The sequence below is a fragment of the Delphinus delphis genome, chromosome 13 (genome assembly GCF_949987515.2).
Source record: "Delphinus delphis chromosome 13, mDelDel1.2, whole genome shotgun sequence".
NCBI classification, from domain to species: Eukaryota; Metazoa; Chordata; class Mammalia; order Artiodactyla; family Delphinidae; genus Delphinus; species Delphinus delphis.
In genome coordinates, this window is record NC_082695.1 from 68,160,957 (window position 1) to 68,182,105 (window position 21,149).

At 40.1% G+C, this 21,149-nt stretch overlaps 1 protein-coding gene across 1 annotated transcript in view; it reads left to right on the forward strand.

Annotated features, from left to right (window-relative positions):
• Nucleotides 1–21,149, forward strand: part of DCC (DCC netrin 1 receptor) — a 766,342-nt gene that overhangs the window by 14,768 nt on the left and 730,425 nt on the right. The window lies entirely within an intron of this gene.

Genomic DNA, 21,149 nt, shown 5'->3' on the forward strand with positions numbered 1-21,149 from the left:
ATTTTGATATTGGTCACAAAACAAGGCAAATGGATCCAACCTGAAAAAAATTTAGGCCTTCAGATAGGTAAACAGGTTTGAAGGGCTCCTTTCAAACTTAATCTTCAGTTCTATTCACTTGAATGAATAGGCCGTAATGTAGTCATTTGATATGGGTTTCCTTTCCCAGGGTCCATGTAGTCTGTATACAGGAAGACTGATGAGAATGAGGACTCATTTTCAGCCATGACATTTACTAGGACAATCAGGCAGGACCACCTCCCCCCTTGTACTCTTCTAGTAAAGATGCAATAAAGTTGAAATCTGAAAAAAGGGATTTTGTCAGATTATGATATAAAAAATTAGATCTCATAGATAAGCGATCAGTCCATAAATTCAACTTCCTGCCACTCTTTTATGGCTTCTTTTCCCCACCAAGGACTCTCTCTCATATTTCAGTTAAACAAGACTATTCTAGAGCAAAGATGTCCTGGTGATACAGTGGTCAGCCATCTTGGTTTAACCTGGACTGACCTGCTTTTAGCACTTGCAAGTACTGGTCCTGAGAACCCCTCAGTCCCATGTAAAACCAGAATAGTTGGTCAACCTACCTAGTGGAACCTTCCACCTTCTCTAGCAACGCTAGACTGAAGCATGGGTGCCGAGCGTCTCCTTCACACATGAGGTGGCACCTGATCAGGAAAACCAAGGCTATCAGCCACCTGGGATCTCTGAGTGATGGATGTCTGAAATGTGATTGACGAGCGTAAAGTGTGGAGAGAACTGAAATTCTATGTTAATGATGATTGATTAAAAAAGAAAAGTGGAGCAAGTGTTGGGGGTTAAGGTAAAAACTGCTTTCCTGGAATGCTCCAAATGAAGCAGAAAGGGTACAGTCTGATTTCCCGCATTTGAGAATTTCTGGACGCTCACATCCCATCCGTCAGTTGCCCACAATACAACGTAGCTCTGCTGATTTGAGTGAATCAGGCTGGTACTTTGATGCCTGTTCCAAAAGGCACACACATATGTGTGCTGTTAATGAAAATGTCCTGGTAAGTTGTGGTTTCTGTTTCCTGTGATCTAGATTCACTTTTACATGCTCTGTTTCAATGGTAAGATGAAGAATAATCCCTTCCCTGTGAGATATCAAAATAAAGTGGCTTCTTCTTTTGACTTTCGTATTCTGTACAAGGATAGGCTGGCAGATTCAGTCACTGAGTTACAATTTAATATTAGATTGTATCATTTCAAGGCAATGAGGCTTATTCACAGCCTTTTAAACACTTACCTTGCTGTTTGGCAACACAGCATATGTCAGTGTTATGTCTGCTGAGGTTAAGATGGCCAAACCACTGGAATGCACAAGGGGCATATATCTTCCCTGTAATAAAGACCACGGGCCTGATTTAATCTCATTTTTAAAACGTTAGCAGTCAGTAAACCAGCCACTCCTAAAAGGTAACAGGCAGCTTTTCTTTGGATGAGAAAAAAAAAAAAATCTGTTCTCTACCCTCAGGTGCTGTGTAGAGCCCATTTAATAGAATGCTTCTCTTCCATTTTTGCTTTCTCAAAGTGTCTTGATAAAAAGAAATGTGGCAAATGAAATTGGTCCTTAATCAGTCAGCTTATTTCATGCAATGATCTTGCCATACACCATTCATTCTATTTTCTAAGAACTTCTCAAGTGCTCTTTAAGCCCTGAGTACATGCTTAGCTGGAGAGGGAGAGAGAGTAGGAAAGGGAAATGAGGGGCTACCAGCCCATTCAACATCTTGTTAAAAATCTCAGTGTTACGGCCTACCGACTGTCAGTATTTCTGGGAATTGTGAGTTCTATCAATAAGGAACACCTGGGTTGTTAAATCTCTATTTGAAAGCAACTTGGCCAGTACTGGCTGAAACTTGGGAATTGTATTTGTATCCAATTAGCTCTAATCTAAAATGGTACAGTATTTATCTGCATCGTGTACCTCTATTTAGCATTTCTAGATGGAGAACAGCTTGAAGAGAGGAGTACAGCCAGTCTTTGTTTATATAACTTCTCCTACCACCCTCTCCACTCAGTACCTAGAAAATCATCAGACGTGTTTAGTAGTTTTTCAGTAGATACTTGTTTTACCAATGAAGATGTGGGGCTTTCTGCCGTCTATGGAGAGTTTCTGGCCAATGTTCTCTTCTTCCTTCTCTTCCTCATCCACTTCTTCATTATTGACCTTGATGTGATTAGTTAAATTTACCTATGTGTGTCCCTACTCCTTTTTTTTTTTTTTTTTTTTGCGGTACGCGGACCTCTCACCGTTGTGGCCTCTCCCGTTGCGGAGCACAGGCTCTGGACGCGCAGGCTCAGCGGCCATGGCTCACGGGCCCAGCCGCTCCGCGGCATGTGGGATCTTCCCAGACCGGGGCACGAACCCGCGTCCCCTGCATCGGCAGGCGGACTCTCAACCACTGCGCCACCAGGGAAGCCCTGTGTCCCTACTCTTGATGGGCAGAGTTGGAATAATTTGATTTATATCTCAATAGTCTACAAATTCATTAACTATTAGAAGATGGACTGTGCTGGAATATTCATGCTACGTGAAAAAAATAAAAGGCATGTGTCAGTTCCTTATTTCTTCCTATAACATCAAGATGACTTTGCATCTGGCCAAGCACGTCTTCCCTCTGCCAGATGTCACCAGCTATCTGAGCCTGTATTCTCTTCCATAAAACAGACATAATAATAATCTACCTCCTAAGGCTGTGCTGGCTTTCAAATAACATCTAGGATGTAAAGCCATAGTGCAGAGTAGATTCTTATTCAATAGCAGCAGTAGTATAAAGAGACTTAATAATGGTTATTGTGTTATTACAATTATTACTACTAGGAAATGACAACTTTCAATATTCCCATGTGGTGGTACAAAAAATTTGGGGGGGAAGGAGGTAAATATAGGCTGCAAATCCTGAGCCATAAATATTATCGTCCTAGATCAGATATCTGCCTTTGCAATCCATAATTACAAACTGGCAAGACTGAATTGAGTTTTCAAATGGTTGAATCTCTCTGCAGTTTGTTGGCCAGCAATGCCAAAATCAGTTTAACTACAAAATTCATTTTTCAAAAGTTGATCTATTTTGTCAGTGGAGCCAATATAATTTGTACTGGGTCTAGACCAAGCAATAACTGCTGTCATTTTGGAAAAAAGATGCTGGGCAATCTTCTCAACCAAGCCTCCTTGATGCCCTTCCAACTGAAAAAGAGTCACCTAGGCTGGGTCTACAGGAGTTATTTGGTCTAGATTGGGAGTTTAAATAATGCTGATGTGTAAGAAAACCAGATCACTACAGAGCTCCTCCAAATAATCATGAAAGAGTCATCTTATTCATTTTCCCTGATTACACCACCACCACACATCCACCATCCAACACACCCACCTACCCACATGACTGCTTGCCCATCTACTTCTCCTGCAGGGCTCTTAGAAGCCCAGTTGCAACCTAAGTGCTTCCTCTGCTTGTATTCACACTCTTGGGGCTGGAAGGCGGCCAGCCTCTCCTCCCTCATGTGAAGCAACACTGACTGCAGGATACATTACAGAGCATTTGTGTCCAGGTAGATTCTCTTTGTTGTTGTTAATTTTAAGCATTTATGTCTTGAATATTAAAACCATTGACTTGCTTTTTTTATAGGCCTTTGCTCTTTGCACAGTATGTTCATACACATTATCTCATAATGCTCAAAAAAGCCCAGTGATATAGATACCCAAAATGACAGAGAACAAACTGAAAAGAGGTAGGTGGCTTTCTACAGGCAGAGACTAGAACTCAGATTGTCTAACTCTGGCACACACTTATTCCCTTATCATTTTGCTTCTCAGTCTAAGGACTAGGTTTAAGGATACTGCGAATAGTTTCTCACTTAGTCATTTATTTTTAATCATTCAAACTCTCCAAAATAGAAACTAAGGGGAAAATAATAGTAGATTTCTTTTATCCATTTATTGCCTTGAAAATATCAACTTCTTATGGGTTTAGGGGTTCAGAAGAGGCCTCCCCAAGATGTGCTACTTTGGTATGTGGATTATTTTGCGCTGAAAGCAATGGAGATCCTATGGGCTCAAGAGAAACTACTGTCTGTCCCTTAATAACCTAGAAGAATTTAAATTGGGGATTTTTCCCAGAAAAAGAGTTATTGCCAGAGATACACTTTATCTAAGTGGCCCCATCTATATGGCAGGACAAATATCTAATTACTAAATGTCTGCTCTTCTTTATATTGTCCTGTGAGTGACCCTCCTGTCCTGGGAAGCCCCGGCCTGTATCCCACTCCTTAGCTCAGAACAGCATATATACCTCGTTTTGGTTTTCTGTCTTTGAACCTCTCACATATGTGGGTTCTCTTACACTCTCATATATGTGGGATTCCTGTACGTATGAAATTAAATGTGGTATTCTGTTAATCTGTCTTATGTCAATTTAATTCTTAGACCAGTCAGAAGAACCTAGAAGGGTAAAGGATAGATTTTTCCTTCCCAACATGGGCAAACACTATGATTTGGATGTTTTCTTCTAAGATAAGATTTTGCTAACACAGCTATGCATTAAACAATGACACAAGATCAATCTCTCCTGAAATGTGGAGAACATGTGATTTTTAAAATCAGCTTATAAATAGTCTTTCTAGGGGCAAGATTTTGGTTACCTTTTATCTTTGTAAGTGGTTTTATAATTCAGGTCGAATTTGCATTTTTTTTCTTGAAAATCAAGAAAATAAAAGGCCAACTAAATTGCATTTACTTGTGTTATTTCATTCAGGGGCGTATTTTTTTTTACTTCCTTATTACAATAGATGTTTCAAGATGCAAATTGTAGCACTCTGCTTTTAAATAACACAGGCATTATAATTAAAATTCCCCTGAGTTTAAAAAAAAAAATAATTAGTGACTTGAGGAGTAGTTTCAATGAATTCCCTTCCAGGATGCCTCCAATTTAAATGAGTTATGAAATAATTAGTGAAAGCATATTATGGTGAGAGAAGCTAGAATTGCTTCAGCAGAATGGAGCAGTTTGTGAAATGATAACTTGACCTTTACGTTTTTACTTAAAAGGAAACAGAAAAAGGAGCTTGTCTTAAGAGAAGGAAGAATAAACTACATTGCCTCGGGCCACTCAAATGTTATAGAAAGGAAATAGCAAGAAAAAGTGCTCATATTCCTTTCCTCTACAAGAACAAATATAAGAATCTTGCCTAGAAGGTCAAGTTCATCCAGTGAAGCAGTTTGGAAAATGCATCCCAGTGCTCTTGAATGCTCTCAGAATTCTATTTTGGGGAAGTTTCAGTTACAGAGCAAAGTTTTACATTTTATACTGAGAGGGATATTGTTTATTTTCAGACTGGTGAGCAGTAAAATCCATTGTTCTGACTCCATAATTCTTAATGGTCTTAATTATCTTCATTTAGCTAAGTGTTCTTTTGTTTTGTGGTTAAAGCACGAGAAAGAAAGAAAATTTAAGGAAGGATTGTGGTGTTATAAGTAATTGTTGTATGTGTGCTAATCTTATAATTTTCTTTTAGTTTTATTGCCAAATAAAACTGGGATAATCACCAAAATTGCCCAGTGCCTACTTACCCACACACTCCCACACCCTCAACTTAAATAATGGCATTTTAAAGAATAGGTTTTTAGTTGCCTCCTTCCTAAGTCAATTAACTCTGCAGTAAAATTAAAATAGAAATATATTCCTGAATAAAATATGCAGAGTAGAAAGACATCGTCTGCATTATAAAAATTACAAAAGAAAACTTGACAGGGCTTTTTATAGTAGAAACATCAACAAAATAACTTTAAAAAATCTTCCAACCTTTCACTGCCTTTTCTTTGTTATGAATTCTAATTCATATGACAGTGGAAAGAGTAATTATTCATTCTAAAATTCAGTATCTTAAGAGCACTGTTCTTTCATTCAACTGTTAAGCTAGCTACAGTTTGATTTTTGCTGGTGCTGTAATAAAAACGAAGGGGTAATATCTAAAATAGTAATACTATTTAGTAATACTAATAGTAAAACAGTACAGTGGTAGTGTTTTAACCAAAAACTCTTTTGAATTCTAGAAGACCCCCTTGGAATACAAGAGATTTTTTTTTGTTTTCTGGGTTTTTTTTTTTTTTTTTTTTTTTTATCAATGTCAGGCTAACAAAGACTTAAATCAGAGGAAGTAAAGTAGATAGATCAGGTGGTATAACTGTAAATCTCTGATTAAATTATGATTGATAATAAATTTAATAGAGCATTTTACTTTTATGAACCTATCACTGGTACTGATTTTTTTCTATTGTTTTTTATGTCCATGCTAAAATTTATCATTTAAACTTAGTAAAGATCTACAACTTAAGATATTTATACTAGATACAAGTCTTTCTACAAAGTAAGGAAATATTCAAGCTTAGGAATGTTCTAGAAACTAAGAAGAAATCATGGAAAATCTCAGTGTATATAGTCCCTAAATTATCTTAAACTTTTCTTGTCAGGATCCATATTTAGAAATGAGAGTACTGAATACATCAGTGAAAACATCTCCCTTTAAGAAGGTATTGCTTTTTTTTTTTTTTTTTTTTTTTTTTTTTTTTTGCGGTACGCGGGCCTCTCACTGTTGTGGCCTCTTCGGTTGCGGAGCACAGGCTCCGGACGCGCAGGCTCAGCGACCATGGCTCACGGGCCCAGCCGGTCCGCGGCATGTGGCATCTTCCCGGACCGGGGCACGACCCCGTGTCCCCTGCCGAGGCAGGCGGACTCTCAACCACTGTGCCACCAGGGAAGGCCCAGGTATTGCTTTTTAATAATCTACTTTTATATTTATAAGCTATATATTTTATAATAAGCAGTCTAGTCTCCTATAATTGTTAAATATGTCTATTATTTGGTAGAGATGAGAATTAGAATAAGTCAGTAAGTTGATTTCTAGTGACTAGGCAGCCATTGGAATATAAGGAGCCACATATTCTTTTTTTTTTAACATCTTTAGGGCCACATATTCTTAGTGTAGCAAATAACTTGTTTTGGACCTTGAATTATGAGTTTAGCATGTAACAACAACAATAAAACAATGATAAATATTTTTGATAGCAAATAAATAATCACAGTAAATCCCCAAACCCAAATATATCTACTCATTTCACAATATACTGGGAATACACACACACACACACACACACACACACACACACACACACATATACATATGCACACACATACTAAAATAGTACAATATGATATAGTACCTTCAAAGCTGCCACTCTCAGAGCTACAGCTGAAAGTTCTTTGGAGACTTTCTATTAAAAGACAAAACCTATTGCCTTAGTCCCAGAGGTCAGAGTGTTTTAAACCGAAAGGCAGTTTGGGAAAACTTCCCAAAGCATCTGAGAAGCAGCCCTTTTTTTGTGAGAAGCAACACATAATTCAGACAGGTCCTTAACTGGGACTTGTCTCTAAATGCCACTCAGGTACAGAGGCACCTGCTCTGACTGGGCCATATAGAGCTGTGGGGCTGTGATATTGTGATTCACAAGGAGAAATTTATATTTGGTCTTTATCCCACTAATGGCACAGAGTTTCTAAAGCCTTCTGAATTTCCTAAGTGACTAGAGTGATAAAGGTGTCTTTTGTTATGTGAATGAGGTGACTTCTGAACCCCATCTAAGGATAGGGGCTCGTTGCCAGGGGAACCAACCCTGCCAGTGATGAGAAGCCTGGAACTTTCAGTCTTACCCCCATGGGCTCTGGTAGGGGAGAGGGTCTGGAGGTTGAATCGATCACTGATGTCCATGATTTAATCAATCCTGCCTATGTAATGAAGCCTCCATAAAAATCCAAAAGGAGAAGGTTCCAGGAGAATCTAGGCTGGTGAACAGGTGGAGGTGCTGGGCTAATGGTGCCTTTGGTCTCATGGGTTCCACACCCTTTCCTCATACCTTGCCATGTGCATCTCTTCCATCTGGCTGTTTCTGAGTTATGTCCTTTTATAATAAGCTGGTGATCTAGTAAGTAAAATGTTTCTCTAAGTTCTGTGAACCACGCTAGCAAATTAATTGAGCCCAGGGAGGAGGTCATCAGGAACCTCTGGTTTATAGCCAGCTGGTCAGAAGCACAGGTAACAACCTGGGCTCGTGACTGGCATCTGAAGTGGATGGACAGGGAGACAGTCTTGTAGGAATGAACCCTTAACCTGTGGAATCTGATGCTGTCTCCAGGCAGATAGATAGGTGTCAGGATCGAGTTGAATTGTAAGGACACCCACTGATGTCCAGAGAAATGCTGGTGGTGTGGGAAATCACCTTCACACACACGCATTGGAATTAGGTGCAGGAACCCAAAAGAGCTGCTCTAACTTCTAGAGGATGATGAAGTCCGACGGTTATATGCCTAACTCGGAATCTAGTGAGCTCAGGTCAGTGTGATTGTGTGTAAATAAATCAGTAGATATTGGTACAGGTAGGGGATGTGTGTGTGTAAGAGAGTCTGTGTTCTATCATCTCCCATCAGGATCTTTAAACAATTCAATTCACACTGTCTACATTCTAACCTGGGTTACCCAGAGATATTTAGACATAAATACAGAGCATGCACATACACCCTTCCATTTAGATGAATCTTCTTAGCTAAGCCTCTATGTCCTGTTAGAAAACAAAATTCAGCTGAGTAAATTTAAAGATCTAATTGGTTTTACTAAATGATTCATGAATCAAGCAACATTCCATCTAGCAGATAGGAGCTCCAAGGAGCTGAACAAAATAAGAGGCTTTATAGGCAGAAGCAGAGGAAAAAGGAAATTTCTAGCAAAGAGTGGATTGTTTCAGACAAGGTTGTCTTCCTTTGGAGGAAGTTGGGGTCTTTTAGGCAGATTATCTTACTAGTGCTGACCAAGTAATTCAGACTGACTTGTTAAATGTGTGTGGCTTAGCACAAGAGACTCCATTTTGGGCCTGTTTCTTGTTTTTTGCTGTTGTCTTCTTTAAAAATAGTTTTAAATCTCTTCATGAACAGCACAGTCATAAAATCTGTTTGATTTATAATCCCTCTAATTTACTGTTCTGTTATACACATTGCTACAAATTTTATTTTATAAAAAATATATTTATCTTTTTTATTGTAACCCAAAGCTTTACTACCCTTAAAAGGACTGTTCATGAGGTTTCATTTGCTGAGATTTTTTTACCTGGAACATTTCACCAGCTAGGAATCTATTTAAGAAAATGTTTTAAAGATTAATAAAATCTATATAGCTTCAACATTAAGTTTCAGTGCTGGTTGATTTTATTGGATTGAATTTTTGTGGTTCCTCTCGCAAAGAGAAAATTTCTCCAAAGGCTGGAACATGATGTAAAAAATAATTAGTGTTTCTTTGATCTAATCATTGTTTCCAGGGACATCCTTTGGGTCCCACAGTGCATTGGGTACTTTATGAGCGAATGTGTGGCTATTTCTTTAAGGTTATTTCCAGTTGAGTGTCAGTTCAGGAGGTGCCTTGGTTTGGAAGATGTAGTTGCAAATAAAGTAAATGTCCCCTTTAATCCTCTTCATCCCAAATGCATACATATTGTATAGATGTGGGATTTTTTTGTTTTTATTAAGAAATAGTTAACATACATAAAATTAACCCTTTGAAAGTATGTAATTCACTCATTATTAGTACATTCATCACTACTTTCTAACCCTAGAATATTTTTATCATTTCCATTCCCCTCTCCCCTCAGACCCTGGCAACCACTAACCTACTGTCTGTCTGCATTGTTTATTTATTTATTTTTTTTGCGGTATGAGGGCCTCTCACTGTTGCGGCCTCTCCCGTTGCGGAGCACAGGCTCCGGATGCGCAGGCTCAGCTGCCATGCCTCACGGGCCCAGCCGCTCCGCGGCATGCGGGATCTTCCCGGACCGGGGCATGAACCCGTGTCCCCTGCATCGGCAGGTGGACTCTCAACCGCTGCGCCACCAGGGAAGCCCTGCATTGTTTATTTTTAACATAAACAAGATTATCTGATTATCCTTTAAATAGTCGCTTGTTTTTTCACTTAATTATATAGCTTAACGCTTTTCTATATTTGTTCTTACAGATCAGCCTCATATTTTTTAATTCTCCATAGTATTTTTTGGTTTACCATTTGTATATTGATGGATATTTGGTTTGTTTCTATTTTTTTCACTTTTGTTAATAGTGCCCTTATGTATAGTCTTGTATTTAGTGGATACTCTTCTGTGCGTATTTTTGACAAGTTCTCTAGGACGTGTACCTAGCAATATAGTCTCTGAGTCAAAGAGTATCAGCATTTTAGTAGATACTGTAGATTCAAGAATATAATGTTAGCCTGGACCTAAACATCAGAGGTCAGCATGTGTTTTACTGCCACTGACTGAGCAAATAGAACTGGCTTCTCCTTAGCTTGTAAATATCACTGAAATCTATTGCTTACTCCAATGAGTAGTGGTGACTTAACACTGTTAATTAACAGTTACAAGTGTTTGCCTCACTTAAAAAAAAAAAAAATAGAGACTCTTATATACAGCATTATAGAAGAATACATCTCATCTGAGTCCTAGGATTTCCCTGTGCTGATAGGTGTCTCTCCTGCTTTGTGTGAAAGGAGTCTTCTAGTGGGTGTCATTTCATGAAAATGACTTGGGGTTGGGGCCTCTTTTAGGTCCAAAATGGCATTTGGTCATATCAGTGCACCACAGAAAAACGGGAACTCTTTCCGGGGGCCTAAAGGCCCTTCAGAGTCTGGCCCCTGAGTATGCCTTTAGCCCAGTCTATAATCCTGTCCACACTCTTCCCTTCAGTTTTTATAGCAGTTTCCTACACATGCATATTCTGGTGCTCATGGCTTTGCATATTTTATTCTGTATGTCTTCCTTTTTCATCTGTTATGCTCACTCTTGCACTTTTTGTTTTTTTTGAATGAGACTGGATTCATGCAGTCCATCTTTAGGAATCTTGACCTGGTCCCTCAGGCTAGGAGAGTCTCCGTCCTCCTTGTACTCACAGTAAACTGGGCTTCCCCCATTATGGCATGGAACATGTCACACTATGTCCTTATAAAATACACACACACACAGACATACACACAACTCCTCCACTGGTCAATGACTTCATGAAGACAGATCATGTTATATCTTCTCAACTTCTCTAGGTGGGCAAACTCTTTAGAACCTGGTTAGTTATATGGCATAGCATGGTAGTCAGATGCATGAGCTTCAGAGCCAGACAGATTTGGATCCTATCTCTATCCATTCACTAGTTCTGTAAACTTGGGCTCTCTGTGGAAATATTCTGGGCCTGCTTTCCTGTTCTTAAAGTGGGCCTGCTTGGGCTTCCCTGGTGGCGCAGTGGTTGAGAGTCCGCCTGCCGATGCAGGGGCCACGGGTTCATGCCCCGGTCCGGGAAGATCCCACGTGCCACGGAGCGACTAGGCCCGTAAGCCATGGCCGCTGAGCCTGCGCGTCCGGAGCCTGTGCTCCGCAATGGGAGAGGCCACAACAGTGAGAGGCCCGCGTACCACAAAGAAAAAAAAAAAAATGGGCCTGCCTTATAAGGTTGCTGTGAATATAATCAAGAAGTGCTTAACTTACTAAGGGCTTAATGAATGAAGTTTTTTAGAGATAGAGAATGGCAGTACTCTTGAAGATTCCTTGAATACCCTGCAGCAAATGGGAAGAGAGAAACCCCATGAAGAAGGCCTCTTTTCCTGTGTGGGATGCATGTCTGCATGCTCCGTGACTATCTGACCTTTTTCTCATCCAGTGTCTTGCTTTCCCACATCCAGATGAGCTCTGTGCAAACATGTCAGGTTTTATGTGCCTGTTTAAAGCTCTTAGTACCAATACTTTGGGGTTGATATTCCTTCCTGGAGTAAAATAATGACTACACTGGAAAGTACTTGGATAATACTCATGGTTTTGATTTTGTTCTCTGATGATATCAAAGCACAACATCTCTTAATTGTCACTTAGCAAAAATCTGAAGTAAAGTTTGTCGTGGAACCTTGAAGAGCTTTCTCTGGACCAGCAAGCTTCGGGACCCTTCTTTCTCCTTCTGGGAGGACATATGAACTGCAGACTGACTGGTTACCCTCATTGGTCTTTAACCTTTCATAAAAGTAAATGATCATTAGAGATATAAAAATATTACTTAGGTTAAGAGATTCTTGTTAATGATATGACTTGGATTCACAGTTGTGTTTTCGTATAAATCTTGATTATTTGTAACTGACTTAGAAAACTATCCCCCATTTTATGTTTGTTGTCTACTTATATTCAGAAATGCAAGCAGTCATCTTATTTTGCTGGAGGATTGGAATTTGTTTCCTCCAAATACTGAGCTATCATTTCCAAGTCTTTTTCCCTCAGAATTTGTGTACTAGACAAATGTTTCTCTTTAAAAAAGGCTTTTTGAAATGCTCGTGGAAATTATTTAAGTGATTGGCATCATTTATGTTGCCTTTGTAGCTACTTCATTTCAGCCCTTTCCCCATCAGAACTCTCACAACTTAACATGCCTTCAGAAAGTGTGAATAAGATTACGCGATAATGCTGCCCCAATATGCATTTCAGTGCTTTGGAAAGGAAGTGTGAGCGCAAAGCTGAGAATATGTGTGTTCAGCCTGGGAACAATAAAAAGGATGTTTATCAATGAAAGAGAACCACAAATGGTGCCACACTTCGGAGGAGGAAAGCAATTTGGTGAAGTGAAGGATGTTAAATGTTTTAATTTTCTTCTATGCCAGTAAAATCTTGTAAAACAAGGTGACATATTAAATTTTCTATACTATAGCGGCTCCAAGAGCCTGTCAACATTTTCATTATAAACTCTATTTTCAGAGCTTTATAGCTTGGCTTTAAGAATTCACTCTGGCCTGACATTTGGAGTGCAAGGTCTTACCTGGGGAACATGTGTTTCACATGTTTTAAAAGTTATGAGTTTATCCACTTCTCAGCTTTTAATGAGTAACCTTTTCATACTTTTGCACTTGGCCTTCTGTACCTCATAAATCAGAGGCAGAAGGCTTACATGTGGTAGGTCACCGATGGGGGAAAAATATCTACAAATGTCGTCAACACAGGTCAGGGCTGCTGATTTCCATTACTAAGACTCACTGCCGTACTAGTCACTCAGTCCATCGTATACAAAGCAGAAAGAGCTCTGTCACGTTGCCCTCACCATCTTAGACTCTGCCAGATCTCTACAGAGAAGACTCTGATTGGAGAATTCTTAGTCCCCAGTCTGTTTATTTCAATATTTGTATTAGTTTGTGGATGATGTTAACACCTTTTCTTAAAGCTTCCCAACATTCATTCTAATCTTGTTGGTTTGCTATTAAGTCTTCTTTGTGGTTGTGTGTGTGTTTTCCCTTTCTATCATATTTAGCACTCAGTAGGGTTTCAGTTAATATATATAATACAGATACCATTTTTACACTTTCGAATATCTGCAGTTAAATCTCCTAAAAAATTGCTGTTTGGAAGGTAACTCGAAAAGAGGGACTAAGGACAAGGAAGCAGTGGAAGAGAAAAAGACATGTTGTCATTTGGTATCTGGCTTTGAAATGTCTTGAGGACTGACGACTTAGTATGGCTTCCCCAAAAGAACAAACACGGGCCATCTAGAAAAATGTGGAATGCCTTCCATATAAGGCATGGTACCAAGACTTCAGTTCTATGTTGTTTCAGGAGATTTCTAGGAAATCACACTTCCCGACATATGTTAGGATTATTCCACTCACCTAATTGCAGTATATTTTCATACAGCTGTCAAATTCAGGTTAAAATGTGACAAGCACCCGGGGTATAATCCCAACACTTGTTTCCATTGTATGAGGACCAACTTTTGTGCCAGTTTCCTGAAAATATTTATATTCCTCACAACCACTCATTATGAATGTCCCTCAGCAGGAGACTAAGAGACAGATGGTCTAAATAATTTGCGCCACAACTAATGAATGTCCAAGGCTGGTTTAGAACCCAGGTCTTGCAGACCCCAGAACCATATTCTTTTCTCTAACTCATCATGCCTTTCTTTATGTGTACAAAGACATCTGTTTCTATTTGCATTTTTCTATCAGAATCATGCTATGCCTAACCCTATAAATGACTTACATTTTCCAGTGAAAAATGTTAAGATATGAAGCCTGGACCTCCAAATCTAAAAGAAAAAAAAAAAAAAATGAAGGATCAAATGACTCTTCGGTGGTCAAAGTTTAAACCAGGAATCTGCTTTGCTCTGCAATTTCTCTCTTATCTCACAGTTAACTCTGTCCTGTTCTTCTCTTTAGTCCCATTGCACTGGATGGACCTGCCTCCATCGAGTCATCTAAGATGGAAATCTGGATGATGTAATTTCTCTCTCTCTCACCTACAACATCCTTGTCCAATAACTAGTCATGTGGAGTCTCAAAGAAACATATATTTTAATTTCTTTTGAATAGACTTACTTTTAAGGGCACTTTTAAGTTTGTAGCAAAACTGAGCAGAAGGTACAGAGAGTTCCCATTACCCCCATTTCTCCTCACACACATAGCCTCCCCCGCTATTAACATCCCACATCGGAGCAGCACGTTTGTTACAATTGATGAGGCTACACTGACACATCATTATTACCCCAGACCCATAGTTTACCTTGGAGTTCACTTTTGGTATTGTACATTCTGTTGGTTTTGACAAATGTATAGTGAAATGTATAACCCCTGACAACAACTAATCTCTTATAGTCTCCTTAGTTTTGCTTTTTCCAGAATAGTATAGTTGGAATTATATAGTATGTAGCCTTTTTGGATTGGCTTCTTTCACTTAATATGCATCTAAGTTTCCTCCATGTCTTTTCATGACTTAGTAGCTGTTCCTTTTTAGCACTGAATGATACTCCATTGTCTGGATGTACCACAGGTTATTTATCCATTCACCTACTAAAGGACATCTTGGTTGCTTCCAAGTCTTAGCAATTATGAATAAAGCTGCTATAAACATCCAAGTTTTTGGGTGTACATGAATTTTCATTTTATTTGGATAAATACCAAAGAATGTGATTGCTAGACTGTGTGGTAAATGTATGTTTAGTTTTGTAAGAACCTACCAGACTGTCTTCCCAAGTGATTGTACCATTTTGCATTCCCACCAGCAATGAATGAGTTTCCTTTTGCTCCACCTCCTTGTTGACATTTGGTGTGGTCAGTTTTCTCGATTTTGGCTAGTCTAATAGGTGTGTAGTGGCATCTCATTGTTGTTTTAATTTGCAATTACCTAATGGTATATGATGCTGAACATCTTTCATGTGGCTATTTGCCATCTGTTTATCATCTTTGGTGAGGTGTCTGTTCAGATTTTTTACTCATTTTTTAACTGGGTTGTTCTTTTCCTTTTTGTTGAGTTTCCAGAGTTCTTTATGCATTTTGGATACCAGTCCTTTATCAGATTAGTGTTTTGCAAACATTTTCTCCCAGCTTGTGGTCTTCTCATTCTCTTGACAATGGCCTTCACTGAGTAGTTTTTAACTTTAATGAAGCCCAGCTTATCAGTTATTCCTTTCACGGATCATTCCTTTAGGGTTGTATCTAAAAAGTCATCACCATATTCAAGATCATTTAGGTTTTCTCCTATGTTATTATCTAGGGGTTTTATAATTTCGTGTTTGACTTTTAGGTCTATGATCTATTTTGAGTGGATTTTTGTGAAGGGTGTAAGATAGGTGTAGATTCTTTTTTTTTTTTTTTTGTAATGTAGATATGCAGTGTGTTCCAGCACCATTTGTTAAAAAGACGATGATTTCTCCATAATTTTTTTTTTTTTTTTTTTTTTTGTGGGTACGCGGGCCTCTCACTGTTGTGGCCCCTCCCGTTGCGGAGCACAGGCTCCGGACGCACAGGCTCAGCAGCCATGGCTCACGAGCCCAGCCGCTCCGCGGCATGTGGGATCTTCCCGGGCCGGGGCACGAACCCGTGTCCCCTGCATCGGCAGGCGGACTCTCAACCACTGCGCCACCAGGGAAGCCCTCTCCATAATTTTGCCTTTACACCTTTCTCAAAGATCCACTGACTCAATCTACAACTGTTTATTTTTTGTTGGGTTTCTTTCTTTCCATGCCTACTGGAACCCTCCAAACAGAAGCTTCCGTCATCTCTTGACTGCATCTCCTACAAAAGTCTATTAATTAACTTTTAACCTATTTTATACACAGAGGCCAACGTTGTCTTTAAAAGGTATTTGAAGTTGTTCAGTGTATCCCACTGTTTTTAGGACCCAATCTAAAGTTCTCAATGACCTAAAAGTCCTGCCTAATCTGACTTCTTCCTTCCATCCCTTTATCCCCTTTCCCTCTCCTTCCCTCACAGCCAACTCCATTCCCATCAGTGTCCTTGGGATGCTCCCAGACACACTAGTCATCCTCACTTCCTTGAGCAAACCATTCCCCCTCCCACATCAAGACTTGAAACATGGCATAATCTCCTTCAAACCCTTATCCCAGTTCCTTCCAGTTAGCTCGTTTCTATTCATTCTTCAGAACCTTGTTTGGATGTCACTTTTTCTGGGATATCTGTTGATTTTTTAGGTCTTAGTGCTAGCTGCTATCCCAGCACCATGCCTTAAATCTCCTTCATAACAATTGCTGATTATACTTTTTTTTTTTTTTTTTTTGCGGAACGCGGGCCTCTCACTGCTGTGGCCTCTCGCGTTGCAGAGCACAGGCTCCGGACGCGCAGGCTCAGCGGCCATGGCTCACGGGCCCAGCCGCTCCGCGGCATGTGGGATCTTCCCGGACCGGGGCACGAACCCGTATCCTCTGCATCGGCAGGCGGACTCTCAACCACTGCGCCACCAGGGAAGCCCGCTGATTATACTTTTATTATTATTTTTTAGCTCCTGCCTGTCCCACTACGATGGAAGCTTCCTGACCGAAGTGGGCACCATGTCTGTCATCTTCCCTGATGTATTCACAGTGCGCACAGAGTTACAGTGCCTTAGTGTCCTACCTGGGCTGTGGGCCGTACTGAACTGAAATCGTCAGTAATGGGCGTGAACAGACCTGCAGGGGAGGGGAGCTAAGGGTTAAGCCTCTGATTACTGGAGCCTAGGACTTTTCTGTTTATCTGGGAGTCAAGTAATCAAATCACGAGTCAAAAGACTTTAGCTACCAGTGTATAGGAACAACCCCGAGAGCAGGAATTTGGAGTCACAGGATCTTGGATTTGGAAAAGATAAAAGTCTGCATGTAGTAGTCAAGCCTTTTTATAATGATCTTAGGCCCAGAGAATTCAAGGATTCAGATTCATCTTCCTTCCACATCCTTTAAGGCCCCATAGTCCAGAGATCATTTTGGTTCCTGACATGCCAAGACGACAGGACAGTTACTGTTCTTGGCCTCTCCTCCCATTGAGCCGACACAGAGAAAAATTGTGGCTTTTATCTTTTTTATTTTTAAGTAATAACTTGGTTTCCCTTTCAGAAAGCAGTTTTCAAATGCTTCCCAGTTCACTTTCACACCTCAGTAGGCCTGATTTATTCAGTGTCATTTGAGAGGAACTGAACCCTGGGTTGGGCCAGCATCAGAGCACAGACCTCACATGCAAACCTCGAAGCAGGCGTGAGGTGGAGACCATAGTTTTTTTTGTTTGTTTGTTTGTTTCGTTTTGTTTGCGGTACGCGGGCTTCTCACTGTTGTGGCCTCTCCCGTTTTGGAGCACAGGCTCCGGACGCGCAGGCTCAGCGGCCATGGCTCACGGGCCCAGCCGCTCTGCGGCATGTGGGATCTTCCCGGACCGGGCCACGAAACTGTGTCCCCTGCATCGGCAGGTGGACTCTCAACCACTGCGTCACCAGGGAAGCCCTGAGACCATAGGTTTTTTAAAATGCAGTAAAGGAAAATTCCCATTTACATAAAATGAATTCAATATTTAAAATATATGAAGAAACTGATCATTATTTTTCAGTTCTATTCAATTTTTGAATTGTTTTATTCAAATGAAATAGGAATATGCCCAAGCCCCTTATTAGCTGGTCTCTCGAAGCACTTTCTCGCTTAGAAAGCCACTAGGCTCCTAACAGAAAAAGTGAGCACAGTCTCACTTTTCTATCCTATACTCCAGGGCTGGACGCACAAGCTGGAAACTTTTTCTGCGTAGAAACCTAGTGAGTCAGTGTGCAGAACCCAAGGACATTTTGGGGCATTACCCTCTCACTTATATGGGGATATAAATGGAGACATTGTATCAGAGAGATCTCAACAAAGTTTTCTCTGTGCTCTTTTATCTGTTTGAGGGAGGTAGGAATTTCTTCAATATCAAAAGCCTTCTGTAGTGTTGAATTATTCTCTCTTGTTACCTCTCTCATATTTTAATTAACCCCTAAGTTCAGTGCTTCTCAAATTTGCTTTGTATCAGAATCTTCTGGAGGAAACTGGTAAAAAATATCAGGCCCAGGCCTTATTCTAGTTCAGTGAGGCTGTTTTCTTTATTAGTCCCCAGGTGATTCTGATATAGAGCTAAGTTTAGTATGTATATGGGTTCAAGTTTATGCAGAATGGCACCATGCTTTGTTACTCTATGAACCCCCCCTTTATTTTAGAGTGTAGTTACTTACTCTGTGATACCTTCTTTTTGCTTACTATAGTTGAATCCTTATTAATTGTTAGAAGCTATTAACTATCGTATCCTCTCTAGTAGATGATATTGTAATGACACACACTTAGGTAGATGGTAATTTTGTCAATTCATGCTGAACACATCTTGGTTCAGGAACTTTACGTTAACAGTTATCCTTTCAAGAATATTCCACTGTACCATGATTTTAAAAAGTCAGTAAACCATGAATATCAGAAGAATAATAGCAAGAGGTTTATAAGTGTGCATCGTAGGGCACCAGCAGTTTATTGTTGAGAGAATCTGATTAAACGCCTCTCTGTGGTTTACCATGGTTTATGGCATAAGCGATGTGATGATTTGTGTTAGAGGTTTAATAAGTTTAGAGTTGAAAGTGTTTTCTACTTTTATTTCCTTCCCTCTGGCTGATAGTTAATGTCTAAGGTACTTCATCAGAGAAACTACCATGGGATGTCCTAATAAGAATACTGTAATGCAAAAGGTAAAAACACATTTCTAGGGTCAATGTCAGAGCTGGCTGTGTTCTCTGTTTATAGAGATAAGGGCTCAGATTACACAAAACCCTTCCTTCAGGGAGGTGTTAGTCCAGTAGAACATATGATCCATAATGGTGGTTTTGTTTGGGGGGGTTTTTTTGGTTTTGCTTTTGCTTCTTTGTTTTTCCTTCATGGTAAAGACTCAGTGGATACTGAAACTCCCCAAGGAGTGATTCGACATCTTATCTCTAATTTCTTGCCTCTAAAGTTTAAATCATTATAATAGAGTATACATCTATCTCTGTCTTGCTTCTCCTGGAGGTTTCCTACTTCAGTAGACAACCAAGTGTATGCAAATATTCTCATTGCCAAGAAAATAAACTTTGCAAATTGGTCAGTTGTCTGATATTCGAGGTGCTATCGGCATAACACCTCAAAGGTGGATCGATTTATCGCTATGAAGGTCATGTCACGATACCTCAAACCTTTTATGCTCTCGGGATAGCATCCCCACCACATCCTCCGGGGGGTGCTGGAAAGAATAATAGCAACTGGGAAGATTTTGGCAAAAAGAAATTATAATTTCAGTAGTAAACCTTGGATTTAAGGGCATTAGATTCCAGAAAACTATAACTTCTGTATCAAAGTTTATGCTTTCAGTTAGACATTTGAAACTAGGATCCTGGCCTTTCAGCTTCTAATATTGAAGACTTTCACCTCACCTGATGAAGATATTATACCCATTTTGTGACCTGAGCATCAGTTAAATTGGTAGCCAAAGGGAAGGGATCTTCCTTGCATTTTATATCCTTAACTATGAGTTCCATTTCAAGATGATTTATTCACCAAATATGCTTATTTATCTCCCCCACATCACTTCAGGCAGGGATAGAAAAAGTTTATAAGAATCGAAAGCCACAACCCAAATATAATGAAGAAAAAAAGGTGGGGTATGTGTGGACAACAGATTGCAACAGTTTGTAGGAAACAGAAAATCAGATGCAGGGGGAAAGAGATGAAACAAGACTGAAAAGTCTGCAGCCACATAAGGTGCCCTGACGGTCATCTCCAGGGGCTAAATGTAATCATCTGTAATCATCAAGTTGGCCGTGGGGTCTGGGAGACTGTTCTGGAATAAAAGCCCCGGGTGCTTGTAACATTTAGTCAAGTTAGGTCAGCTGTGAGTACTGGTTTTCAAAGAGGGTGGGCCCTAACGAGCTGCATAAGCGTCACCTGGGAGCTTGTTAGAACTGCATTACTGAGCCTTACCCTAGGGCCCCTGACAGAGGCTCTGGGGGCGGGGCCCAGCTATCTGTGTTTTAACAAGCCCTCCATGTGATTCTGATGCTCACTGAAGTTTAGATCCACTGGCGTCACACACGTCTAGAGAGACTGCAGCTCAGGATGGCGCTGCTCTCCCAGGCAGAGTCTTGAAGAAGTTTGAACACCAACGAAAACCCCAAGGTAGGAAAGAGGGGACAAAAAGGGTGGTGGTGGTGGAGATATTAACAAATTATCCTACCTTTTTCTCTATTTTTGCGGAATACCTAATCAATAGTCATTTCCTAGCTCGAAAAAGGAAGGCTCTTTTTTTTTTTTTTTAAAGTCATGAGTGGACTGTTTGGGAAGCTCTAGAACAGCACAGGGCTCAGAAATTATATATCTCATACCTTTCCTAGGAAGTTACTTGTAGCCAAGGAGCAAAGAAAAAGGAAAGTCAGTGACCAGCAACACAGCAACAGGCGTGGAGCTCGGGGGAGCTGCGCCATGCAAGTTCAGGCTTGGATACTCCTTTAAAGAAAAAAAAAAATGATGTTTTGTTCATCATGGATTTTTTTTTGCCTTCATTGTGATTTTTAAAAAATATTGCATTATAAAATATTATCTTCAAATTGAGTTTCCTGGTGCCCCGTTGCGTTTGTGCCCAAGGCGCCTGCCCCATTAACCTCAGCAGCCCTGGCCTTGATTTGTGTAGCAGTTTCCTGTGTTTGCTGTAACCTGGTACCATAAACTGGGGGGCTTAAACCGACAGAAATGTATTCTCTTAAGGCTTTGGAGGCCTGAAGTCTG